At 50.5% G+C, this 27,784-nt stretch overlaps 1 protein-coding gene and 1 long non-coding RNA gene across 3 annotated transcripts in view; one reads left to right on the top strand and one right to left on the bottom strand.

Annotated features, from left to right (window-relative positions):
- Nucleotides 1-27,784, bottom strand: part of WWOX (WW domain containing oxidoreductase) — a 915,505-nt gene that overhangs the window by 319,796 nt on the left and 567,925 nt on the right. The gene's annotated exons all lie outside the window — the stretch shown is intronic.
- Nucleotides 18,965-27,615, top strand: LOC132657721 (uncharacterized). The gene is made up of 2 exons (XR_009596263.1): nucleotides 18,965-19,134; nucleotides 22,280-27,615. It is a non-coding gene; the product is annotated as an uncharacterized LOC132657721 (long non-coding RNA).

Here is a 27,784-nt window from a genome sequence, read left to right as displayed (position 1 = left end):
CAAGGGCTCAGACGTGAGAGCAGGAGCTGTAGGATTTTGTCCCTTACAGCTGCGGTGAAACAGCCAGCCCTGTTGAAAACTGCCTTTCCAATCAACAACCCCATGAAAGAAAGGGTGTGTGTGTGTGGAGGGGGGGGGGTATTTTTATCTATTAGGTTTTTGCTTATTTCTTTCTTGTCGCGTGAAAACTTTTAAGCCTGTCTTCATCCCATCTTGGTTTTGACACGCATCTTTTGCGATCATCTTAGACCCTATAACACCCACTTCCAGCCCTTCCTCCTCCTCCTCAATTCCTGATTGAATCCCTTTAGAGTCAACTCCCCTTGGATCATCTTACGAGACACACCTCTGCTCACTCTGACCCCGTATGATGCGCTTCTCCTGGCCACCTCGGAGGGCAGATGCTGATGGCACCTCAACTTTCTAATATGACTCTTATATCTCTTCTCCCCGAGAGAAGACCCGGGCCCCTACATGTCTGCAGGCCCTGTTTAGCGGTGAATTAGATCAGTTCCACTGAAGCCCAGCAATCTAAGACCCTACTTTTTAAAAAGATGTTTTATAATTCCTTGTTGAGGTCCTGAAATGAAATTCATGAATAAATAACCTATCCTCCCCACATACAATTAACCTGAAAATTCTTATGATACTGTCACTTTAAAGAAGAAGGCTATGTCATCATCCCTCTTCATTACAACCACACTGCATGGCCAGGTGCTCCTGTACACCAGCTGGTTGGCGGACTCTTGAATGAGTCAACCAAAGATGTACTTGAGTCCTAACTGTGTACAGTTAGGACTGTACCTTACCCCTTACCCCTCCTCACACTTAACCCACACAAGGGTCTCTCTTCAAAATGAGAAGAAGATGAGAAAAGTATGGCCCAGAGCGGTTCAAGGTTTCACAAAGTGTCAGGCAGTTAGGGACACGGAACAGTCCAGATTAGCAATGCTAATTATTCTGTGGGCTTCCCCGGTGGCTCAGATGCTAAAGCATCTCTGCCTGCAATGCTGGAGACCTGAGTTCGATATTAACAAGATATTCCATGAGTGCACAGTGGAAGTCAGATGTGAGGCACTGTAGACAGTGGGATCCCATGATGATGATGGTTTAACTCATTCACAAATCTGTGTGTTTTCAAAGCAAGTCCACACATGCCAGCTCATTTAAACTTCCAAGTGCCTAGGAACTTACTAACTTGGCTGAAAGATGAGGAAGCTGTGACTCAGGAAGAAGGAGCGAAGGGACTTGCCCCGGTCACCCAGCTAATCAGTGGTAACAACAGAAAGAAAACTAAGGGAGGTTTTTTTTGCTTGCATTTGCCTCGAGGCTTAGCTAGTGCCTGGAGTTGGGAGGTCATGCAAAAGACACGTGGGGAGAGAGCTGGTAACCGGGAGCCGGGGCTTTCAAGACATGCCCACCTCTTCCTTGTCTCTGTTTGATTGTCCCCAACGACGCATGTCACTTGGCAGGAACATCCACCAGGGATGGAGGTGACATAGCATATGGGCAGCCTCCCCCCCAACCTAAGCCTATTCTGCCAGTCTCACCCCCATAACTGTGGGAACTCAGGGAAATTAAAATGGGAAAAAAAAACATGCATTGACAGTCCGGGATGCAGCTCAGTTCACAGCCGTAAGCATCATTTATGGCAAAACCTTAACACCGATTAGTACCAGGAGGGCTGGGGAGCTGGCTGCAATCTGTCCGTGACATGTGCCCACTCCTTACCCACAGCCCGAGGCTTCTCCGAAGGGGACCTAGATGCTGCCTTTTCACCAAAAGCCATGCCGGACCAGGAGGATTAAACATAGCCTCTGGACAGAAAGAGGAAGAAGCAGAGAGAGAGAGAACAGGGTAGAAATGGCGACTCTCTGGGTGGAGGGCTCATAGGTGAATTTTTTCCCAAATGCTCCACCACGTTTCTTTGAGGATGATTCTTTTTTTTTTTTTTTAATATATATGTATTTGTTTGTCTGTTTCTGTCTGCGCTGGGTCTTCCCTGCTGCGCGGGCTTATTTCTAGCTGTGGCGAGCGGAGGCTACTCTCCATGTGGTACGCGGGCTTCTCGCTGCGATGCCTCCTCAGGTTGCTGAGCACCGGCTCCCGGGCTGCAGGCTCAGCAGCAGCGGCTCCCGGGCTCTGCAGCCCAGGCTCAGCGGCGGCGGCTCCCGGGCTCTGGAGCCCAGGCTCAGCAGCTGTGGCGCATGAGCTCTGCAGCGGCAGCTCCCGGGCTCTGGAGCCCGGGCTCTGCAGCTGTGGCGCACGGGTGCAGTCGCTCTGTGGCATGTGGGGTCTTCCTGGACCAGGGACCAAACCCACGCGTCCTGCACTGGCAGAAGGATTCCTGCCCACTGAGCCACCAGGGAAGCTCCCGCCACTTTTTTAAGCTAAACGTTTAGCTTTTCTCCAGAGATAACCATGACAGAATGAGTTTGTAGCATATCACAACCAAGAAACTGATGTGACGATGGTCAAGGTACCAACCACTGTCATCCCCACCAGGATCCTTCTCGTGGCCCTTGATCAATCAGCCACCCCCGGTGCCCTCCTGCCCCTGCTCCCCCTGACCCCCACAGTCACTAATCTGTTCCCCATTTCGGTAACTCTGTAAATGGATTCATGCAGCACATATAACCTTTTGGGATTCTTTTTTTTTTTTTTAATTCTCATTCTTCTATGGTTCTTTTGCAGCCAAAGAAAACATTCTGTGTATATATGTGTGTGCACGCAAAGCATCACCATTTTAAGACTCAACTTTGGGACCTCCCTGGTGGTCCAGTGGTTAAGCATCCAGGTTTGATCCCTGCTTGGGGAACAAGGATCCCACAGGCTGTGGAGCAACTAAGCTCGCGTACCGCAACTAGAGAGCCAGCACGCTGCAACTAGAGGACCCGTGAGCAGCGAGGAAGATCTCAGGTGCCGCAACCAAGAGCTCGCACAGCCAAATAAATAAATTAGAAAGACTCAACTGCTTCTTGGAGAAGGCGATGGCACCCCACTCCAGTACTCTTGCCTGGAAAATCTCATGGATGGAGGAGCCTGGTGGGCTGCAGTCCATGGGGTCGCTAAGAGTTGGACATGACTGAGCAACTTCATTTCACTTTTCACTTTCATGCATTGGAGAAGGAAATGGCGACCCACTCCAGTGTTCTTGCCTGGAGAATCCCAGGGACGGGGGAGCCTGGTGGGCTGCCATCTATGGGGTCACAGAGTCGGACACAACTGAAATGACTTAGCAGTTAGCAACTGCTTCTTGTGGTGTCTCAACAGTTCAGTGTCTCAGAAATGCCAGAGTGTCTGCTTTCCCTGAGATGTGCTCCTTGGTCCTCTGGCGTTTGGTAAGTGTTTCTGTCCTGAGTTTAATGTCCCTGGGCTTCTGGCATTCGGTGTGAACGAGCCACCCCGCCTTCAGATGACACCTGGCTCTGCTTCCTACAGATGACCACCGCGTAGCCCCTGCTCCCTGGCTTTCTTTCTGGTGCTTCTCTCCCACCCACGAGAACTCCTGTCCAGAGCAGAGCCCCACAGAGTTCGACAAGGAGGTGCCCACGCCACCAGCTTTCCCACAGCCCGTGATGCAGAGAGAAGACTGTGGCCAGAACAGGGCTTCTGCCTTCTTGTTTTGCAGGGTGCTCCAGAAACCAGAGCGAGGTGGTGTAAAAAGACCTCTGGAGCCTTAGGGAGTAAATTCTCCCAATTCAAGGTGTCTGCCCTTGAGCAGGGTCTGAGACTCAGTTTCTTCAGCTGTAAAGTAGGGACAAAACTACACGCCTTTATGGATTTTATTTCTGCAGAGTGATTATGGAAATTAACTAAATTAAAGGTAACTCTCCAACCACCACGTCCATACACACGTGACATGCCCAAGTCCATGAGACCTACGGCTGCTGTCCCTGTAGATACACTCGATCTCAGCCCAAAGGCCGAGAAGCGATGTGTTACTGCAAGTGAATCAAAGTGATACATGTAAATTCACCTTGGGAAATTCACTTTGGTTTCAAATCACTATTTCTCTCTCTCTCCATCTCAGTATATAATACAAACTACTTGCTTCCCCCAAGAAATGGTTTCTAGGCAAGACCCGTGCGGACACCTCACTAAGCGGTCTGTATTAAATCTCCAGTCTTGCGTTGCTGGGGTAAAAAAGTGTCTCAGTCCCGAGAAGTGTTTAGGCTTTGAGTGATGTCAGAGGCCTCTGAACAAGCCTTATAAACGACATCCATATTTGTCCATTTCTGACTTAAATTGCTTTTGGTTCCACAGCTGCCATGAATTGCCTTGATGCGGTATCATCCAGGATGACAGAAAACACAGAGGAAGCGGCAACTTGCTGGCGAGGATTAGGAAATAAAGGAGTCACTGCCTCGTCCACTTCTCCAAGGCTTGGAAGCAACGAAAATGAAACTCGCCTTGAAAGGTAATCTCCATGAACCGTGATAAGAGCAGCTGACATTTTACACAGCGCAAGCCTTCCAGTTCAGCCTGGCCGTTCCAATAAAGGCCATCTACATGCAGCTCACTGTTCTTGTTCTTTTTTTTTTTTTTTTAATGTTTCTACATGTTGCTTTGTCTTCTCCTCCTCTCTCCCTCCCTAAGCAGCTAAGAACAATTTGTGGTTCTGTACCTTCTCGTTAATATGTTCTGGGCTCTGGATTCCAAGGCATTGGATGAAGAAGCGTCCACATTTGGAGAATAACCTTCATTTCTCTTAGTCTACTTCCCCATCCATCTTTCATCTCTTTCTGCTAACCTCTGACTCTGGTTAAAAAGAAAAAAAAAAAAAAAAGTTCTTGGCAAAGGCCCATCTACTGCCTGGCTCCCTCAGCTAAGAAATTCTATTTCATCTCAGTCCTGTGATTAGGAATCCAAACCACAGGGGCTTCAGAGGCAGAGAATAATTAAGTCGGTCTGAATTTAGATACAAGATCTTGGGTTCCAGCCTCATCTCTGCCACTCACCAGCTGCCTGATCTGAAGCGAGCTGCTATGCATGCCCGCAACTCACCTTCTGCACCAGGCAAGCGGCCTAACACCATCCACCGGGAGGGTCGTTGCAAGGATTAAATGGGGCGCTGCCTCCGCAGGGCTCACAGTACTCACTCCCTTTCTTTCAGTCAGCATGCATGATTACATGCCGGGAGCAGAGGTGTCTGAAGATACTGGGGGGGATCCCTCCTTCCCAGCATCAAGGATGCTCCAAGCCAGAGTTCCTTCAGGTGGGTCCATGTGAACTGTGCTGCTGCTATCATCTGGGCGCTCAGTTGTGTGTGACCCCACGGACTGGAGCCCTCCAGGCTTCTCTGTCCATGGGATTTTTCCAGGCAAGAATACTGGAATGGGTTGTCATTCCCTTCTCCAGGGAATTTTCCCAACCCAGGGACCAAACCCATGTCTCCTGCACTGGCAGGCGGATTCTTCCCCACTGAGCCACCAGGAAGTCCCTGCGGTACTGTGCCCTTGTGCAAATGAGAGACAGCAGAATTCAGTCCCATGGGAGCCACTGTCCAAGTTGCAAAGAAGGACCCCTCTCTCCGGCTGCAGCCGGGGGCTTTTTCACATCTATGGAAATCTGATGCCTGCCCCAACAATCGCCCTCTGTCAGGGGTCCTCACATAGACACACCCACTCAGCCCCACAGAAGGCTCTTTCCAAGGGCTCTGAGCCTTCGAGAAGGAAGAAGCAACCCAGGTGTGAATCAAACGCCTCTGGTCCACTGTCATGCCTGCCTCTGCGCAGAGAAGGGGCCTTGTGATATAGATCTCTTCATTTTCATGTGTGCATACAAGGTCACTTTCCCAACCAATCAATAGAACAATCTGAATACACAATTTTCATGTCACAGTGTATTTTGGAACTGAAATACACGGGAGGGAGCAAGGACAGCGAGACTGGGAAGAAGTCCGCTTCAGCAGGTGCACCATTTTACACTGTCTTCTAATTCATCTCAAATATATCTGATGACACATCTGAGATCCCTGCCTTCATGCAAAGTCAGAAACAACAAAGTACTCTGAATGAGTTAAGATTCGAATTTGGCCTCTTTTCTTACTAAACAAGGTCCAGCAGATTTTTCTAAGTGTCTCCTAGCAATATTTTGGCAATAGTTTTCTTTTTTTTCTTTTTTCCTCCATGTTAGTTTCTTCTTCTAGTCCAGTTTGTCTGACTCTCAAGACGTAAGGCTAGTAAAGGATGAATTCTCCAGCGACCGTGGGTTCTCAGACAAGTCACTGAACGTCTCTGTTTCTTTCTCTGCGGAATGCAGTTATAATAAGTGGTCTAGCCCACAGGACTGCCATAAGGTCCAAAGCTGCTCTGTGTATGAAAAACTGTGTTAATATTTTTAAGTGTTCAGACAGTTTGATTTCACGCCATGTCCAGCATACCTCCACCAATTTGTAATTCACTAATGCATGCATGGATGTGAGAGTTGGACTGTGAAGAAGGCTGAGCGCTGAAGAATTGATGCTTTTGAACTGTGGTGTTGGAGAAGACTCTTGAGAGTCCCTTGGATGGCAAGGAGATCCAACCAGTCCATTCTGAAGGGGATCAGCCCTGGGTGTTCTTTGGAAGGAATGATGCTAAAGCTGAAACTCCAGTACTTTGGCCACCTCATGAGAAGAGTTGACTCATTGGAAAAGACTCTGATGCTGGGAGGGATTGGGGGCAGGAGGAGAAGGGGACCACAGAGGATGAGATGGCTGGATGGCATCATGGACTCGATGGACATGAGTCTGAGTGAACTCCGGGAGTTGGTGATGGACAGGGAGGCCTGGTGTGCTGCGATTCATGGGGTCTCAAAGAGTTGGACACGACTGAGCGACTGAACTGAACTGAACTGAACTGAACTGAATACATGCCAGTGGACACTTTTTATTTTAAAGGATTGTTTCCCTTTTAAAGTCATCTTTGTGACTGAGCCCCTTTAAGAGGATTTGATAAGTTACCAATATGTAAGTTGCAAGTCTCTATTTCCTATTAGGGTATTTTGCGTATCACTTTGAATGTCGTAGCTAAAAGAATAAAAGTTAGATTGAAGCATCAAATAATTTGACTAGGCAGAGACATTTTACTGGAAGGCTGGCACTTGTTTTCTCAATAACACAAAGACCCCTATAATAATGAGAGGATTAAAGAAAAAGCTGGAAAGAGAGAAATCGGACCCAAATCCATATATTAGCTAGTCCTCCTCGGGCTTCATTTCTAGAGCTACACTTGCCTTCTCTGTAAAACGGGCACATTTACAACAGCATCTAGACCTCCTGAAAGGATTGAGTCCTTGAAAAGGCTGGAGATAAAGCTTGCTGTGGTCACTCAGACAACAGCAGAATGTATACATGCCTGTTACAAACAGTCATGATAATAACAAAAACTACGCCATTGTATTTATGTATCTCCCAATGTTACTGGCTCTGGATAAATGAGTCTAGCCATCTGATACCTGTAGAATACCAAGGTTAGCTTTCCTCTTTGTCTGCTTCCCCAAATTCCTAAATCTATTTAGAAGCTGGAGGGACATCTAATAACAGAATAAGGATTTCTGAAGTCCAGCCTCTATCTGCAACAAAGGAAACTCTGCCTAACGCATCCTCAGCAACCGCGCTGCACATCCCAGACCATGCGGTACCTGCCAGCCTCCATCTCCGTCTGCACTCCTGCCTCCTGTCGAGGATTCGCTTTCCACGTTTCCTGTGTTTCTCCGGATGGCAACCTGCAGACCTCTAAGGGAATGGTGGTTTGCCTGGGAGCTGACGGGCACAGAGAGAGATGCAATTTGTGCGGATTTATGAGGTACATGCACTGCCGTCCTGGAAACTGTCCTGGGGCTCACTTTATAAACTAACCCCTTACTTCAACATTCTGCAGACTCAGCACAGGCAAGGGGTGGATGGGGCCAGTGGCCCAGATCAGCCTTTCGGGTCTCCTGGCATTGGCGGTCACCACTCACAGGCCCCCGCTCAGCACAGACAATGCTGATTTACGAGACTTGTGAGAAGAGGGAAGTGTCTGCATCTCTTTGTCATTCAGGCCACAGCGTTCCTGGTCTTACGGGGCTCCAACATACCAACTTCCAGCTTTCCGCAACTGAGGTGCACGCGAAGGCCAGCCTCGGGGCTGTGTGTGTGAGCAGCACTTGGGTCTGACTGAGGATGGCTCGGCTTCACTCATTCACTTTTGTCCATTTGTCCACTTGAAATGTTAGCCAAAGCCAAAGGGATACAAAGCAGAATGAAACACCACACCTGGCCTCAGAGACTTGTACGGTCTGCCTGTATGTTATGCTAGGAAAAGCACAAAATCTATGAGCCAGCAGGGCCTGGCTGGAAGGCTGTCTCTTCCACCTATCAGCTGCGTGATTCTGAGCAACTTCCCAATCCTCCAAAAGCCTTGGCATCCTCATCTGCAAAATGGGTATCATCCCACCCCATTTCATAGAGGATGCTTTGAGGAAATGACACTCAGGAAACTGCTGTGAAAACTCTTAAGTGCCATACAAGCATTCAGGATTCTTACACATGTGTCAGCAACCCAGAGGAGGAAGAAACACAGTGTAAAGGAACAGAAAAAGAAAGTGAAAGTCACTTAGTCATGTCTGACCCCGTGGATTCTACAGTCCATGGAATTCTCAAGGCCAGAATACTGGAGTGTGTAGCTGTTCCCTTCTCCAGGAGGTCTTCCTAACCCAGGATCGAACACAGGTCTCCCGCATTGCAGGCAGATTCCTTACCAGGCTGAGCCACAGCGGAAGCCCAGGAATACTAGAGTGGGTAGTCTATCCCTTCTCCAGCGGATCTGCCTAAACCAGGAATCGAACTGGGGTCTCCTGCATTGCAGGCGGATTCTTTACCAGCTGAGCTATCAGGGAAGCCCCAAGGAACAGAAGAGAAAGGAAAACCGGAAACAGGAGCGCAGAGCCTAGTGGCCGTGTAACGACCTAGCGGCCCGCACTGCATGTTGTGGGTCGGGTCGGCACCTGATCTTTCCTCGTGGTAACGCAGAGCGAGGGCGAGGAGGCAGGGGAGGCAGGGGAAGAGAAGGAGACGGCCAGGCTGTCCAGCAGAATCAGGTCTGCGACGGGGTAAGAAGCAGTAGGTTAGGAAGAATGTGAGCGAAGGGAACTGGTGTAACAGAGAGAGAAACGGTGCTGACGCTGCTCACTCTGTCCCCTGTGCCCGACAGAGGCTCAGATGAGTCTGATGACGGCGGACCTACCACACTATTCAAAGAAGTGACTTTTCAAGGCAAGTTTCCTAACTCTCAGGGGAGAAAATAAGATGCCACCGGTGATTTCAAAAGCCACTGCTGCAATGGTTATAAATGGCCAGTATCTGTCTTTGAAGAACTTCTCGAAGGTTTGCGACTGGAGGAGTTCAAGGTTGCCTCCCTGAAGTGACCGCCGCTGCTGTCCCACTGGCCTCCGTGAGCCCACTGCTGCAACGGAGTCCTCTGGGGAGTCCGCTGTCCCTTTATAGCCACTCCAGAGGAGGTGACGCCTTCCCTGATGCAGAGGGAAGACACATTTCCTTATATGCTCCATGCCTCTGCCAAGGGCTGAGCCTGTGAGCCCATCACACATCCGTGAGAACCCACGGACGGAAGTGGCAGCCTGCGGTCACGTGGAAACATGCCTACAAGCTCCTGGACAGCTACCCCTGCCGCGTGGAGTCAGTGTTCCCTCTCCTGAAGCACCGTCTTCAGTGGCTCTTTTCCAGTGACTAGAACGCAGGTGAGGTTTCAGTGCCTGACCGTGTGTGGTGTCTGAGATCAGCGTCTGAAAGGCGCGGGAGCTGCCTCTTGCACCCTGAGGCCATCCACCTGGCCAACTGCCATATGTTGAGGAAGCCCAAGCATCTCCGTGGAGAGGCCCACGCGGTAAAGGACTGAGCCTCCTGCCTAAAGCCACGTGTGCGCGCCAGTTTGGACGTGAAACCAACAGCCCACTAAGCCTTGAGCAGCCAAAGCCCCAGCCAACAGCTCGACTGAAACTTGACAAGAGGCCTTGAGACACAGCCATCCATCTAGGCCACTCGCTGACGTCTGACCTGCAGAAACTGTAAGATAGTAAATGTTTGTTGTTTTAAACCATAAGGCTTTAGGGATAAGGCATTAAGCAGCAGCAGACAACTGCTATGAAGACCAAGAAATGAGCACATGAATCCAGGAAAAACAGAAGCAACCCAAGATAAGAGGAAGGTCATTCAAGAAACAGAATTACACAGGGCCCATCAATGCTGCAGTCCCTGGGGTCGGGAAGAGTCAGATATGACTGAGCGACTTCACTTCCACTTTTCACTTTCATGCATTGGAGACGGAAATGGCAACCCACTCCAGAATTCTTGCCTGGAGAATCCCAGGGATGGGGGAGCCTGGTGGGCTGCCATCTATGGGGTCGCACAGAGTCGGACACGACTGAAGCAACTTAGCAGCAGCGGCAACAATGTCAGAACCCATCAAGTGTGGTTCTCTCCCGCTACCAGCTCCCGAATCTTCTTGGAGGCTTCGTTCTAGGGCTTGGAATGGACAGCAACAGGTGCTCATTAAAAAGCTTCTGGACGTAATTCTAACAACTGCTATTTTTGCAAACATGTAATGAGCACTCATTATGCCCAGGGACGACGCTTCACGCTTTGTAAGAATTTTCAGTTTCGATCTTCTCAATGCCCTTGAACATGTGGAGAGCATTATGGCCATGGCATCATAGACGAGGGAAAAAATTCAAGACAAGGAAGTTTAAGTGGCCTGCCCGAGGTCTCACCTAATAGTGGGCAGCCCACCCTGACCGTGGCGGTCGTGGATGCTGCCACCATGCAGCTGGGGACATGCACTGGGATTCCCAGGTTGGGTACCCAGCGGGCACTCCGAGCCACAGGATAAACACAGTACATCTTCCTGGAGCATCAGCGTTACTCACAGCCAAGCAAAGAAAAGCCTCACTTTTGCATTTACAGGGACACAGGTAATCTGAATGGAATGCAAACGTCTCTTGGAGCTTTTAAGATAAGTCACTCACAGTGGGCTACTAGAGGGGATGTCCCAGGCGCCCAGCAGCACATGTGCAGTCTTTGTTGGAAGTGCTGCCTGGGACACTACTTGAGGAGGAGGACATGAGGCTGGATGCGGGGGCAGGGGGTGGGGTGGGGGCGTGACCTCCAGAGTCACCGAGCTGGCCATCAGGGAGTTGAGGTCCGCAGCCTCCTCCTCCAAGCAGATTCTCATCTTTCCAGGCCCCTCCAGCAGCCAGGCCGCAGCAGCTACAAAGCCTGAGGTGCTGGGAGCAAAGCCCCTCCTTCTCGCCCGATCTCCACCTCCCGGATATCATACCCTGTCCCTCCTCTCCGACAAGGACTGCACTGTTAGTGCTGGCAAAGAAAACATGGATTCCAGATATTCCTAAATGTGTTTGCAATGATTGCAACAGCGCTTTCGATAAATAACTGAAAAAGAAGCGCCGGACCTGGAGGCTGCAGCGGGTGAGGACGGGAGTAGAGGAGAAGGCCGGCCAGCTCTGCGCACGGAAGGAAAGCGTCCTTTGCAGCACCGAGGGGTGAGGCGCGACTCCCGGGGGGCCGGAGCCACACGCACGTTCCCTCCAATACACGCTGATGCTGTCCTGCCCGGCCAAATCGACCTGAACAGCGCGGAGAGCGCGCGGACGCACCTGTCAGCCCCAATCGGTGCTGCGGAAATTTTGTTAGGAAAATAGACGTACTGAGATTCAATTTTTCGATTGTCTGAAGGCTTAATTTAGTGACCTTGGAGGATATCTCCTGGAGGTGAAAGAAGACACGGGGAATCTGCCTGGAGGGGGAAGGGGGGCAGCTGGGGCTTCCCTGGTAATGGGTAATTTGTTTACTCTCCTTTGCAGGCCTTGTCAGGAAGCCATGGAAGTAGTCAGATAGCTGCTACCACTCTCTTAATGAAAAAAATTAAAAATCAAAAAGGCACAGAGGGGCAAGGGGGAGGTGAGTGAGAGAGATGGACTCTCAGTCATGCTGTGTTCCTTTGTTCAGAGCAAATAGATGTTTACATATATATATATATATATATATATATATATATACATATTATATGTACCTGGCCTCATTCCTCTGCACTGGGGTGTCCAGAGGCTCACAACCCATGGTGGCGGTTTACTTGCTAAGTCGTGTCCAACTCTTATGACCCCGTGGACTGTAGCCCGCCAGGCTCCTCTGTCCAAGGGATTTTCCAGGCAAGAATACTGGAGTTAGTTCCATTTCCTTCTTCAGGGGATCTTCCTGACCCAGGGAAGATCCCTGGTCTCCTGCACTGCAGGCTTCCCTGATAGCTCCGTTGGTAAACAATCTGCCTGCAATGCAGGAGACCCTGGTTCAGTTCCTGGGTTGAGGAGATCCGCTGGAGAAGGGATAGGCTACCCACTGCAGTCTTCTGGCCTGGAGAATTCCATGGACTGTACAGTCCATGGGGTCACAAAGAGTCAGACAGGACTGAGCGACTTTCACTCTCACTTTTTCTTTACTGACTGAGCTGCCAGGGAAGCTCAACCCATGTCTTGGCCCACATGAGCAGCCTGGGCCTGGCTGCACCACGTTCTGGGCCCGCTCCTGTGCCTTCTCGAAGCCTTGCAACAGCTGGCCCTCCAGCCTCTGGGCTTTCCTGGTGGCTCAGACAGTAAAGCATCTACCTGCAATGTGGGAGACCTGGGCTTGATCCCTGGGTCAGGAAGATCCCTTGAGGAAGGTAATGGCTACCCACTCCAGTCCTCATGCCTGCCTGGTAGGCTACAGTCCATGGGGTCGCAAAGAGTCGGACACAACTGAGCGGCTTCACTTTCACTTTCCTGCCTTGGGGATCAGACCGGACTCTCATTTGCCAACCTCTGTGCCTCGTCTAAGCCTGGGATAGCACGGTGACAGGGGAGAGCCAAGGGCTTAAATCCAGTCTTACAATTCACGTCAGGTGGCTCCAGCAAGCTCCTTCACCTCCAGGGCTCTCGATTTCCTCACATGTGAAGTAGGGAGAATCACACGCGCATGTTAGGACTAAAGGGCAGTGTGTGTGCTGGATGCAGAAGCTGCTGCTCCAGCAACAGAGGTGTCCTCACCTCCATCGCCTGGTTTCAAATCCAGTGCCGAGTTCCAGCCATGCTCATTTGTAAAACAGAAATAACAACAGTACTTGATTAAGAGGCTGGGGGATCAGAGACAGTAATGGTAGCGGCAATTAATGAAAGACAACTGGGGAACCTTCTCCTTTTCTGGTGGTCCAGTGGTTAAGACTCCATGCTCCCAGTGGAGGGGGCAAGAGGTCAATCTCTGGCTGGGGAACTGAGAGCCCACCTGGAAGATGAAACAGGTAACTGGCGCATGATACAGTACCAGAATTGACAGTGCCGGGTTTGGTACACAGCATAGATTGTGTTGTGTGTATTATTGGTACAAAAGTGTCTAATCGTCTTTGGCACATAGTAAGATGCGATAAATATGATGTATTGTTATAAACTGGGCTTCCCAGGTAGTTCAGTGGTAAAAAATCTGCCCGCCAATGCAGGAGATGCAGATTCGATCCCTGGGTCAGGAAGATCCTCTGGAGAAGGAAATGGCAACCCACTCTGGTATTCTTGCCTGGAGAATCCCATGGACAGAGGAGCCTGGCGGGCTACAGTCCATGGGGCTGCAGAGAGTCGGACACAACTGAGCAACCAGGCCACCACCACAAGGACAATTGTGAGCAAGGATACATGTCACTCTGGGAGCATTAATACCCTGTGAGTTGCAGTTATGAGCCACAGTGATGGTGGTGATGTCAGAAGTCCGCCACGGCAGGTGAGGCCCTGATGTCTGCCTAACTACCCCCTTCCTTCTCAGCCCTGGCTTCCTTGACACACAGGGATGACCTCCGCTTCTGCATCCTGGCCCTGACCTCACCTCTGGACCCACACTGTCCTCTCTGGGGACGGCTCTCTCTTATCATCTTTGCCGCTGCGACAGGGAGCAGGAGCCGGGCCTTGGTGTCCCCAGGACCCCAGAGGGGCACTCGGATGAGATCAGCCGGCAGCCTCTTGCCCTGCTGTCACTGGCTGCGTCCTGTGTGGTTGGCAGAGGTGTCATTAAGGCCTCACGGCCTGAGGATTTGATAGAGACACCGGGGCTCCCGGTTGCCGACGCCTGCCGTGATTTGCACCTACGGACTCGCAGGAGCTAGTTCCCTCTGCTGACGATTCCCAGCGCTCTGTTGGCACCGTGTCAGCCAGCCCACCGTGCACTGACAGACAGACCCGTCCAGAAGCCCCTCCTTCCCAGGGAAACAGGGTGAGCCGGGCTCCCGTCCTGAAACAATACCACAGGCCGGCGGATATGGTTTCTACCTGTTCTCCAGGACCTCATCTTTCAGGTGCTTTCAAACCCTAGAGTCTCCCTGCCAGAAAACGGAGCCAGAGGGGGGTTGGGAGGAAAATGTGGATGACAGGGGTGGGTCTCGGAAATCATATACCTGGTCCTGGAGTCACCCAGACCTCAGCTCCACCACCTTCTCAGTGACTTCATACCTCCGACCTTTATTACACTCATCTGTAAAATGGGCTTGCCCATCACACTTCCCTCCCGAAGGCCGTTCTGATATAACTGTGTGAAGCTCTTTGCAGAGTATGGCGTCCCAGCAGCACTTGACTGGTGCCAGCGCTCACTGTTTCGGCAGATCAGCCATTCTGGTCATCCTTTACCATGTTCAACGATGCTGATGCGCCTTGCAGATGGATCTGCTAGAGCCCCACGGAGAGGCAGGCTGGGGTCCTGAAAGAACAGCCTTGGGGTCAAATCTCCTGAGGAAGTGACATGCCAAAAAAAAATTTCTTTTCCCAATTATATATAGCAACTTAATGTATAGCAACACATTGTATTTGTTAAGGTCCTGCTGCTGCTGCTGCTAAGTCGCTTCAGTAAGGTCCTACTATGTGCCAAATGTGATTAGACACTTAGGTACTAACAACAGACACAGTACTAACAACCTACACTACGTGCCAAACCCCAGTTAATTCTGAACCTGTACTGTGCGTGCCACTTTGCGCTGACTATCTTTCATTAATTGTTCTAATCTAGCAGCCTTCTCAAGTGGGCCCTATTATTATTCCCATTTTACCAATGAGCAAGTTGGGAGCATCATGAGCGCTTGACAATTCCACTTAAGGGAGGAAAAAAAGACCGGGGCAGAGAGAAATAGCGAAGTCGAGGAATCCACTGAGAAGTAGGTATCGCTGTATATTTCGCACCAGCGCACACTCGGCTGGGCTGGAATGCACTCATCTGCAGGGATATATGCAGACATTTATGCAAACTCCCTGACATCAGGGGCCAGGGCTGTTTTTACCAAACAAGGTCTGTTTATGCCCCAGGGGAAGCCTTTCTCCCACATCTGTCCAAAGAACCGACTGTCTCTGGATTGATGTATGTGATCACGTGGATGGGTGACCCTCACCTTTGAGGCATCCCGAGACGTGGGTCACCATGGCTGACATGCAGGTGAGGGGGGCTTCTCTTACATCTTCCTGGTTCAGGAAGCACCGGCCCTCTGCTTCAACGCTGAACGGTGGGATGGCCCGAGATCTGTACTTCCTCATCCGCACGGGCCGCCTGTATGACACTGCGATTGCTGAGCCCCTCCCCCACGCCAGTGCCCACAGCCCAGCCGCCCGGCCTCAGAACGCAAACGTCTGGGGCATCATTAAGGCACTTCTATACAGCGCCGACCAAGGGCTGACCCTGCAACCATTTCCACCATTAGATTTGAATGACCTCGGCAGCAGGGCTGAGAGGCCGGAGTATTAATTCACAGAGAACCACAAGCCCAATTTAAGATTTAATTTGAGATAACGAAGAGCTCCTGAAAGTGTATTCAAACTTCTCAGCGTGCAAGAAAAGGCCTTTCCCTGTTTCCCACGTTGAATGTGAATCCAATCTTTTCCTTAACAGAATTTATTCACCAATTTACAAGCAACGTGCAAGCCTCCTTTTCTCTTTTTCCAGTTCCCTCTGCTTAGTCAAACCCCCTTGTGATGTGTCTTTACGGGACCTTTTTTTCCCCCTTCCTTCCTAATTTACAAGTGGCTGCCCTTGAGGGGTTACTTTTCAATTTTACTGCACCCTTGAAGAGAAAACAGCCTTCGTTAGGTATCTCCCCCAACACCCTGGTTCCCCTGGACCCCAACTTAAATATGCTAAGTGTCTGTTCAACAGGGATGCAGCCCTGTAAAAAGCTTTGGCCCTGCAGTGTGACTCTGGAAGGCAAAGCCATGGAGGGGTGCAAAGCGCTCTGCCGCAGATCAGCTAATCTGTGCTGCTGGGTTCTGGCATGTGTCTAGACTCTGAAGTCTTTGTTTCTTAAATATTTAAAGTTCTAGGGACTTCCCTGGTGGGTCGAGAGGCTAAGAATCTACTTTCAAACGCAGGGGACACGGGTTCGATTCCTAGTCAGGCAACGAAGATCCCATATGCCACAGGGCAACTAAGCCTGCATGTTACAAGTACTGAGCCTGTGTGCCAGAACACAGAACCCGCACACTGCAACAAACATCCTGAGCGCCAGAGACCAGACCCAGCCAAATAAAGTTAATAATGTTTTAATTAGAAAAAATATTTAAAATTCTAGCTGGGGATGAGAATGATATGCATTGGACTCAGAAGCCTGAGTCTTAGCTGGTATTTAGTGAGCATCTATGTTGCATCTGGCACAGTTCTGGGTACACTGCATTTTCTCAAAGACTCAGTCCGGCTTTAGAAATAGAAAGACATGAGCTGAAGTCCTAGCATGGAATTTCACTTTCCCCCAGGCTTCGGCTCCTTGTCTGTGAAATGCCAAACACACCTTGGTGCTTCCCAAAGGCGATTTTAAACCCTACAAACGAAATAATACACAGGTGCAAGAATACCGCTAGTCACCTGACCTTGGGCCTGGGACAGTGCTGGAAAATGAATAACTGAGCCTTGTAAACATTCTGGTTGCTGTTAAGATGAGACCAGGGTCAAAGGCAAGCATCACAGCCTTTCACAATCCTGCTGCTGGTTTGCTTTATTTGCTTCGGGGTTTTCAAAAGGAGACACCACGGGTGGGCGGGTGCAGGGAGGGGGCGTGGGAGGCGGGACACAGCTGGTGAGGCTGGTTTCCAGCTCAGCCTCCCCTGTGACGAGCCGTGTGACCCGGGCCAAGTCAGTCTGCACTTCTGGGCCTCAGTTTCCTTCTTTTATTCTTCTGCTCATTAGGTACAGAGGAAGCTCACCATGAGGGAAGGGCGGGTAGAGGTTAAACCACAGCTCCTGACTCGTAAGAGATGCATACGGCCAAACAGGCCAAGAGGAATGACCCAGAAAGCTGTAGGGCGTGGTGGGGTGAGCTGAACAGTGCTCTTCCAAATTCACGCTCATTACAAAGCTCAGAATGTGACTTTATTTGGACACAGAGTCTTTGCGGGTGGAGTTAAGATAAAGATCAAGACGACATTATACTGGCTGAAGGTGACTCCTAGCTCCAATGACTGGTGATGCCCTTTTAAGAGATGGAAAAGGACACATAGGGACAGAGAGATGAAGGTCATGTGAGGAAGCGGCCACGATTGAAGCGATATGTCTACAAGCCTAGGAATGCCAGCGGCCACCAGGAGCTGGGAGAGAGGCCTGGAACAGATTCTGAGTCTCAGGGAAGAAAAAGAAAAAGACAGACCCTGCCAGTACTTTGATTTTGGGTTTCTGGCCTCCTAAACAGTGAGACAGTAATTCCTGTCTAAGCCACCTAGCTTGTGATGGAAGCAGGAGGAAACTCACATAAGGGATATGTTCTGTACTTAAACAAGAGGCCCTTTGCTGAGTGAAGGCCCAGGGCTTTTATTTTCACTGGCGTTCTCGGCATATTTCACGGTCAGGGAGGCGGTGTGCAGTCATCCTGCCCTATTGACCCCGAGAACCTCCTAGGTTTTCTTGGCAGTTAACCATCAACTTTACTAATAGGAATGGGGCCTGGAATTTTCTGGGTAGAATTTCTCAGATGGCTTGTTCAAGCTTTTTTTAAAGGATGCTGAAGTGATCGAGGAGTATCACGGTGTCCCCAGACAACACCCTCGGGTCTTCTGAGATTCCATCGTTGTCTCCTGCACACAGACGGGCTACTCCCACTGGTCAAGGGCAGGCAGAGGAGAACATGTCCAGAGCTTCGGGTCCAGGTGGGCAAGGACGATCCCTCACTGCACACTTGGATTTCTGACATTAAAACGATAGGTGATCATCACTGTACTGTTCAGTGTCGGCACTTAGGCCTAAGCGGCTTCCCCGATGCTTCCTGCCAGCAGGGACGGGTTCTCTACACCCAGAGAGCCCGCCAGGGTGCCAGGTCCGCTGCAGGTGCTCAGGATGGTCACAGTAACGATGCAGGCCACAGGACAAGATAAACCACAAGAAAAAGGCCTGACTTGCATTACTTTGTTTCCGCCACATTGACACCTTTCGTTGTTGCTGTTCAGCTGCTAAGTCATGTTCAATTCTTCGCTACCTCATGGACTGCAGCACGCCAGGCTTCTCGGTCCTCCACTATCTCCCAGAGTTTGCTCAAGTTCATGTCCACTGAGTCGGGGATGCCATGCAGCCATCTCATCCTCTGTTCGCCCCCTTCTCCTCCCGACTTCAATCTTTCCCAGCATCAGGGTCTTTTCTAGTGATTTGGGTCTTCACATCAGATGGCCAAAGCATTGGAGCTTCAGCATCAGTCCTTCCAATGAATATTCAGGGTTGATTTCCTTTAGGGTTGACTGGTTTGACCTCTGACACCTCACTACCCGCACTGGAAAGCTAGCAATAACGGCAGATAACACTGAAACCCAGGTCTGCCTGGTTCCAGGGCTTTCTACCATACGTCAAGGCTTGGGTCAACAAGGGCTACGGCACAGCTCATGACAAGCCTGACTCACGGGGAAGGGGTTCACGTGCTGGGGGCGGCGACGGTGAGGGAGGGGAGGAGCCGGGACGTGTCCGGGCTGGAAGGGAGGCCTGACTGGCATTGTGTCCGGGGAGGCCTGTGACCTCCAGCTGTCCAGCCCTCCAGGTGCACCCGAATGCAGAGGGGCATGTCCTTCCTCAGGCAAGGCCACAGCCTTCCCGGGACGGTCCGTGAGATGGTGAGTCCAGGCAGGCGGGGTCATGAAGGCCTGTTCACACTGGCCCGAGCGGTGATGCTGACACACCAACGGGCCCTTTCGGCTCCACAGGCCCCCGCGAGGTCAGCTGGGACCCTCTGCTGGCTGCATCCCAGCTCAGCCTCTCTGCCAGCTTTGTCCTACCTACAGGTGTTGACCCTAAGAAAACTCCCGCACGGGAAATCTCCCCTCTGAGTCGGCTCCCGGGAACACCCGGTGAGATGGTCTCTCATTTCTAAGGAAGACTGTCAATGATGAGAGGGGTGGCTGGGGCCTGAGGGGTTCCTGGCAGTTGCAGGAGGAAGCTGGGAGAAGATGGAGCCCGTCTGAGCAGGGCCTGTGTGCCTGCAGACTGGCGCCGCCGCCCTGACGCCCACGGAGTGCGGGACTTAACGGGGCTGCACTTGAGCTTCTTTGTTGACATAATTAGCGCTGGCTCTGAACACGAGGTTTCGTAGCCAACTTGGCGTGGGCTTGTGAGTTTTGATTGGCAAATTTGAAGCAAAGTTCAGCCAAGTTCTGTATCTATTTTGCACTGGGCCGAATGCGCATCGAAAGAAGCCAACTCTTCCGATAGGTTTTCAGTTTTATGGTCATTGGGAGCTGAAGATATTAGCTCTTTAAGTGGACAAATGCTTCTGGCAGGCCAGGCTGTGCTCGGAGGAGGAGAAATGCCTGTGGGTTCCTCTGAAAATTAATGTAATAAGATGCATTAATCAGAATTCTATCAAGTCTCCACACTTGGCCTGGGCTTAAGAGGCAATACTTTGAAATTGCAGTTTGGCTAAGCTTCCCTATTCTTTGCAAATCAGAATTGAAAAAGAAGGAAGAAAGAAAAGAAACAGAGCTAATGGTTAAGAAAAACCAGCAATGGGAAAAAACGTATAAATAGCCCCTTTAGCTCCACTAGGGGCTGCAGAGGACTCTGAACGATTTGACCTTTGCCATTTCCCCAAAGTTACTCATGCTGGCATCAGAGAAGTTGGGTCAGACCCCCAAGCTAGCTCAGAACTGGTTTGGACCAATGTCTTGGGTCCAGGCTGTTTACTAGCCAGTTTCTGGCTGACAATAACCTATTTCAGGACTTGCAATGGCATCTTGGCTATTTCTTATCCTCAAATGTTTGTAACCAGGGAATGAAAAATTTTGGAAGTTAAAACAGATTGACGCAGACGGGCACGTTGGCACTGGGTCACTGTTGCCTCAAATGTTACCTTCTTGGGAACCCAAAAAACAGCGAGCTGCAGACTCAGAGCCAATACCAATTTCTCCCCAGCAACTCGACGTTTTTAGGTGACACTTTACAATTTAAAGTGACATACCAGTGCCCTGGACATTTGTACTACATTTTGGCTGTACTTTTAACGGGACATAGCTACATCTGTATTTACTATCATAATTCAGTACCCAAGAGATGAATATTTTTAAAGACAAAGGGCCAGGCTTTTGTAGAAACATTTTTTTTTCCCCTTCTATAAAAAAAAAAAAAAAAAGTGGCTCCTTCTTGTCTGGTAGACTTTAGTAATTGGCAGGATTTTGAGTAAGCTCTTTTAAGAGCCCTCCATTTCTATTTTCACATTAAACACACTTGCAGTATCTATTAAAAGCACAAATACTGAAGCACACACCAGGACTACCAATGAACTTACACGTGGAGGCCGCGGGGTCTCAGGAGAGACGACGTGAGCCTTGGTACAGCTTGATTTCTTAGGGATCTCGGAGTCGGAAAAGAACAGGGTGCCTCTTTCTTCTGCCTCTTGGACCCAGCCAGTGTCCCCTGTTTTACATCAACTCTATATCCAAGGTTTTTATCAGAAGGGGTCAAGTTCAAGATTTCATTACAGCAACAAATGTTGGCTTCTGCCTTTACCTCGGGGAGTATTTCCACTAAAGCCTGGGGGACTCCACACGGGAGAGGCAGAACAGATGCGTGGATGTTTCTGCCCGGCTCCAGCTGAGACCCCGATCCGTACGGGTCGAGGATGATGGAGTAACATCCCGGGAATGACGCTCGAGGTCACCCAGGAGACCTGTGACCATCTGGGAGAGAGCGGGGCCAGGGTGGGGGCCAGGGCGGGGGCCTCTGGACCCTGAAAGGACCTTCAAAGTCATTCTCAAGGTGACTCGCGGGCCCTGACAGAGCCAGACGTGTGCGCGGACTTGCAGGCGGGCACGCAGCAGACAAGGGTCATTTAACACAGGCAGTGAGGGCGACCGGCAACTGCCCTTGGCCTCGGAGCCACAGTCGCACATGGAGCTCTTCAGCTCCTTTTCCAGATTTCTTTAAAAAAAAAAAAAATCAAAACAGGAAGGACGGGGAGGATGCAAGCCTGGGGGAAAAGATGGGGCCAGAGCTCAGCGGAAGTCTTCTCTCGGCTCCTCTCCCGCCCCCAGAGATGGGTGTTTCGGATGGAAGCTGATGCACAGGCAAGGAAGGGCCCTGATTTGAGATCTCAGACCACCTCTATGGGTCGGGGTCCTTCAGGGGCACAGAGGCACACTCCAAGTGGTCATCTGAGGAGCGCTTGATAAAAGCGCTCTTTGCAAAGGTAGGTGTCAGGTCACAGGAACCAGTGAGGTTTTGAGCAGCGTCCTGGGTTTAGTAATAGTAGGAAGAGCTCCCTAGCCCGGCCAGCTGAAACTGGGGGGCCGGTGGCCCCCACATGCCCTGCAGGGAGTGAGCCTGGGGACCCAACGGCTGCACCTTGCTTTGTCTGCATTCCTGCTGGTGCACAGCATCTCGAGATCTGGCCTGAGGGTGAGGGCAGCACAGGCCACTGAGGTCAGCCAAGCACAGGCCACTGAGGTCAGCCAAGCACAGGCCACTGAGGTCAGCCTCCCGGGACACCGGGGCAGGGCTGGGGGAACTGAAGGGGATGGAGACCATCAGGGCAGAAACCACACACTGGGGGGCCTTTGGGGGCCTCAAGGGCCTAACTGCCAGGGCAAACGAGAGGTCAAGTCCAAGCTCACTGCCCACATCTCCCCAGTTTCAACCAGGGGACCTTGGCTGTGACGCCTTATATACTAACCAGCTACATTAGGTATTACATCAACGTAGAAAATTTTCCCCCAAAATATCTGATTTGGAAACCCTAACTTAGATGTCTTCTCTGGTTTCCTCCAGGTTTGTGGTGCATGATTCCATAGAACAGAGCACAGCCCGTGGAGGGTGTACCTCCGGACCACGCGTGTTAGCAAAGAGCACAGGTGCTTTTTTATCCAAACCATGGCTGCCACCCCTTCTGCTTGGTGCATACTTTGAGAATCCAGCATTCTGGAGTAGAGGCTTAAAAAAAAAAAAAAAAAAAAAAATTTTCCCAAGAAAAGTCACCACATCTTGCCATTTTATGGCAGGACACAGAAGATCTGAAGTACAGGGGAAAAATACATACCAATTTTTCGAACACAGCTCCTTCAAGTTCAAGTGGAAAATGATTGAAGATTTTTTTAGGAAAAGAGAGAGATCTCCACAGGAGGATTAAAAAAAGAAAGAAGAGAGATAGGGGAAATCCAACTCCAGAAAGGAGAAAAATGACTGCCTGAAAGACACATAAAGGAGAGGCGTGTCGTTGCCGAAGCTCTCCAGGAAAAATGGCGAGGATGGCTTCGGGGTGACTGGCCCTGGCTGCTGGGGAGGGTCCAGCCGAGTTCTTGATGTCTCTGATAGCACTTTGCTGGGCACAGACAGCTGAAGCCTATGTACCAGGGCTGTGCTCTTCAGGGCAGATCTTCAACCCGGAAGACAAAGAAAACCTCCGCCGGGTGTGGTGGGGTGGGGGGTGTCTAAAGCCAGGGAGACGCGACAAGATGCAGACTGGAGGGGGCAGGGCCGTCTCTGGGAGGGGAGGGGGGAGCCGCTACCTCTCCTAATCGAGATTAATGGCTTGCTCAGGCGAGCGGCTGCAAACCTGCCAAATGTGCTGACCGCCTGAAATTAGCAAAGGTGGTGACTAAGGAAGGAAGGAAAAATGTACAACGCGCCGGGTCTGAGTGAGCCTCACTCATCCCGGCCTGACATATGACAAATGGAATTAACGGCGACACAGAGCGCGCAACAAGTTTTAGACAGCACCCGCCGAGGGGATGTGATTGATCTCCGAGGAGGCTTCTGCGGTTGTTGATGAGACCTTGGGAGCACGACAGATGCCCGCATTTGCACAAGCACCACCCGCCCCCCCGCCCCAATCCCACTCACACACGCAGTACAGCCGGGCAAACACGGCTGCGTGGCCTCAGTCACGTCTCTTTTAACCAGGACAGAGTGAGTGTCCCCAGAAATGAGAACGGATCGTCCTGGACTCCGGCGAAACTCGCCTCGAGCGTCACACTCCATTCCGGTCACCACCTTATAAAAATGTTATTAGTCAAACAGCTGAGCGGGATGAGGAGACGCACAGAAGCTGATTCTCAGACTTAAAAGTCTGAGCGCCCTTAAAAGGGCTGCATTTGTACAGCTTAGGCGGGGAGAAAACAGAAGGGGAAAGAACAGGAGAAGAAATTCCATGAAAAGTATTCAGGACCTGAAATACTTGTGGGGAAGATGAATCTATGACGGCAAAATAGCAAAAGTCAGAGGCGATATTAAAGGTAGATGTGAGTAGCTGAACATTTCTTTCAAAAAACTGATTACAGAGAACAAAAGATATATACACAAACTGTAACCAAACCAAAACAAAAACACAAACAATGGCAAAAACATCTCAGTGCCTTCCTGCGACAGGACGGAAATAACAGACTAGCATCAGGGTACCCACTGGGGCAGATTCCCTAACTGTGTTTCTCTCTGAAATTCACAGTAATATTCGTACATTTGATTTTTTTTTCTCCATTTCTAAAGACAAATTCAATGGTGAGTCAAAATCTTTTTTTAAAAATAGATGCCTTTAAGAAAAACCATATGGAAGGTTTTGTTTCATCCTGAGACCTGTTAGCTAGCACTGATTAGTGCCTTTTAATAAGACTTTTTTTTTCTCATCCTTTTTTAACATATTGTTTTAAGAAGTTGAGACTACAAGAAAATGTAAGATTACAAGAAAACATAAAACCTGTCATTCTGAATCCATGTCAATGGGAGGGTCTCGTAACCAGAAGCACCGAGAGATGCGGCTCAACAGTGACGTCCTCTGCAGCGAGGTATTCCCCTTCCACAGTGAGGTATTAACCAGACAGCCCTCCCTGGGAGACAGGCAGCCATGTTCCCAAGTCAGGACATCCTGCTCCATCTACGGTGCCAATCATTGATGCCACTGCATGTTGGGCCCTGCGCTGGCTGGTGGCCTGGGGTTCAAAGAGGATGAGACCAGTCCCCTTCACAAGGACCTGACTGTCTACCAGTGGAAATGAGGCTTTGATGCTGTTGTAACAACTACTATTTGTTCAGTCATTACTGCATAAATTCCTTACAGACTTCTTTAAATCACTATGCTTTAAAAGGCCTATGCATTACTCAAAACAAAGTAAGTCTTATTATCCTTACGAGTCAGAGGAGGTCACATAAAAGTTTATGTCACCTGACTGATTCTTTTCAGACTGATGTTTGTGTCCTCCCCAAGTTCATATACTGAAGTCCTAACCCCACAATGTGATGGTATTCAGAGGTGGGGCCTCAGGGAAGTGATTAGGTTTAGCGGAGGTCATAAAGGCGGAGCCCTCACAGTGGGATTAGCATCCTTCTGGAAGAGACACAGAGACCAGAGCTCTCTCTCACCATCACACAATGACACAGAGCGAAGGCAGCCGTCTGCAAGCCACAAAGAGAGCCCTTGCCAGGAAGTGAATCTGCCTGCACGCTGGGCTTGGACTTCCAGCCTCCAGAACTGTGGGAAGTTCGTGGCTGTTGTTGAAGCCACCAGTCTATGGTGCTTTGTTACAGAACCCTGAGCTAAGCCACCAACAGAACACTTAGGAAGCAGAGTCAAGATTCAAACCCACTCGGCTTGACTCCACCACATCATAAAAGTTCAGAGGATACAGACATAAAGAAAGGAGGAGGGGAGGAAGGGAGGGAGGAAGCAAGGGAAGGAAGGAAGGAAAGAAGGGAAGAAAAAGTAGCAGAGTCAGGGAACCTACACGCAGTGGCTTCTAAATGGCATTCTAGCCACATGAACGCACCAGGAAATATAACCCCCCAAAGTGGGAATTCCGACCCAAGGAGAATCACAGAGAGGGTGGATGGCCATGAATTGATCAGCAATGGCAGAGTTCTTGAAACACACGCACCTTGGGAGCTTCCCTCGGTCCAGTGGCTGGGAACCCACCTGCCAGCGCAGGGAACGTGGGTTTGATCCCTGGTCCGTGGGGATCCCACAGCCTTGGGGCAACTAGCAAGTGCGCCACAGCTGTTGAGTCTGTGCTGCCCCTAGGGCCCACGTGCCACGACTCCTGAAGCCTCTGCACCCAGAGACTGTGCTCTCAACGAGAAGCCACTGCAACGAGAAGCCACTGCAACGAGAAGCCCGCGCCCCGCAGCTAGAGAAAGCCAGGCGCAGCAGCGCAGACCCAGACAGCCAGAAATAAATACATTAATAGGAAAACACGTAAAGAGTGAGAGATAAATGCTTTGCATGAAGGTACATGTGCATACGTGTGCACGTAGGTATGTTCCAACTCACGGCGTCACAGAGCGCTAATCTTCCCAAATTAGTGGGAATCTGTGGATTACCAAAGTCCCTTCAAACTTTTTATTAACCGACTGTTCCCACGCAATCCTCTGTAGTTCAGAAGATGTCAGAAGCCAGATCTTCACAGCAGCACACCGCTTGCTTTTCCCTGTCCACACAAACCTCTGAAATACGCTACAAGTTACTGAAAACCACGGGGGCCCCTCCACGTGTCCCCGGTTCACCGAATGAGCTCCAGGCATCAGAAGCGCTGCCTGTGATTTGCCTGCGTGCGCGAATGCAAAGTCTAGGCAGCCCGCATCAGTGTCTCCTCTGGCTTTATGACAAAATGACGGAGCGCTTGCCTTTTTGAATCTTGGGCTGCCATTTGTCTTTTTCTATGGAGTTTTGTTTTTTTCTTTTTTTCTTCCTTCCTGCATAAGATGATTTATCTCCGAAAAGAAAGTCTTAATCTAGTTATTCCTTTGGAGGAGAGCAAATCTAGTTTACGGCCGTCCCCACCTTCCTCCACACTTGATATTACGGCCGGCTTCAGTCAGGATTAGGCAGGCTGAACAATTAGAACGGAACGTGCTGTTGAGCAGGCGAGTCACTCGGGAAGAACCGCTGAAGGTAAAAGTCGCCACTGACGCGGAACGTGGCAGCCACCGCAGAGGTGGGCTACGAACGCGTTTTGCCAACACGTGTGCCTCCAGGAGCCCCGGGTGGTACAGCAGTTCCCCTAATACGTTGCGGGGTTGTCTTCGACGCCGACAAGTCGATGGCTTGTTATGAACTGCCAGTGGTTGCCAGTCTCAGGGAAAACATCCGTGTGCACACAAATGTGCTAGCTAGCTATCTGCAGCAAGGGCGTGATGGGGGCAGACCCTTCTGTGAAGGGTCTTAGTGAAGTGAAAGTTGCTCGGTGGTGTCCGACTCTTTGCGACCCCATGGACTGTATGGTGGCCAGAGTACTGGAGTGGGTAGCCTTTCCATCGAACCCAGGTCTCCCACACTGCAGGCGGATTCTTTACCAGCTGAGCCGCCAGGGAAGCCCTCTGTGTGTCAGGTGGGCTGCTATTTAACAGATCGAGGTGGACACCACAAACTGGATGGGAATAAAGGTGCTTTCTCATCGGAGGTTCTTGTCTTTCAGCATGGTTTTGAAAACTCGAGGTGGTGGAAACCCGAAGCTTTGAATGGAAGTATCAGACAACTGCCTAATAAAGCTGTGTGAGAATCCCCCTTCCTAACACTCAACTTGTTGCTTAAAGGTTCTGGAAATTTGCATAAGGGCAGAGGGATTACCTGGTAGCAAAGCAAACTCTTTCCCTCTAGAACAGTGGTCCCCAACCTCCAGGATCTAATGCCTGATGACCGGAGGTGGAGCTGATATAATAATAATAGAAATAAACTGCACACTAGTGCAATGCACTTGAATCATCCTGAAATCACTCCCCATCCCCAGTCCACGGAAAAACTGTCTTCCATGAAACCAGTCCTTGGTGTCAGTAAGGCTGGGGACCGCTGCTTGGGAAGGTCCGTGTTTTAATGCTTCTCTGGTCCTGGTGCTGTGACGTTCGCTGGATGAACAGGACACCACGGGACCCGGAGGGAGAACACGCCTTGAGGGGACTGAGTGTGGGCTGCTGATCCGGGGGAGCGGGCAAACTGACGTCCACGTGTGACGGAGCTACTGCACTGGGTGGACGCCCCTCGGGACGACGGCCCGGGAGTTCATGGGGACTCTCTGTGGGGCACCTGGATGCACAGTCTGAGGATCAAGGCTGTACTTCACCTCCTTCGGGCCTGCCAGGGAAGCTAACCGTATCAACAACAATAAAGGCATTTTCATTCAAAAGATGATTTTTTCCCCTTCCTAGAATATCATGTGGATTTGTTTAGATCCTTGCTGGCTTTGCTTTGGTTTCTATCCCCATCCCCTGCCCCAGCAACTCCTGACTTGTAAAAACATTCTGCTGAGACTTCCATTTCACGGAAAGGATGCGTCGTGGTCTAAAGCACACCGT

The sequence above is a fragment of the Ovis aries genome, chromosome 14 (genome assembly GCF_016772045.2).
Source record: "Ovis aries strain OAR_USU_Benz2616 breed Rambouillet chromosome 14, ARS-UI_Ramb_v3.0, whole genome shotgun sequence".
Taxonomy (NCBI): Eukaryota; Metazoa; Chordata; class Mammalia; order Artiodactyla; family Bovidae; genus Ovis; species Ovis aries.
This window is presented reverse-complemented; position numbering and strand designations above follow the sequence as displayed.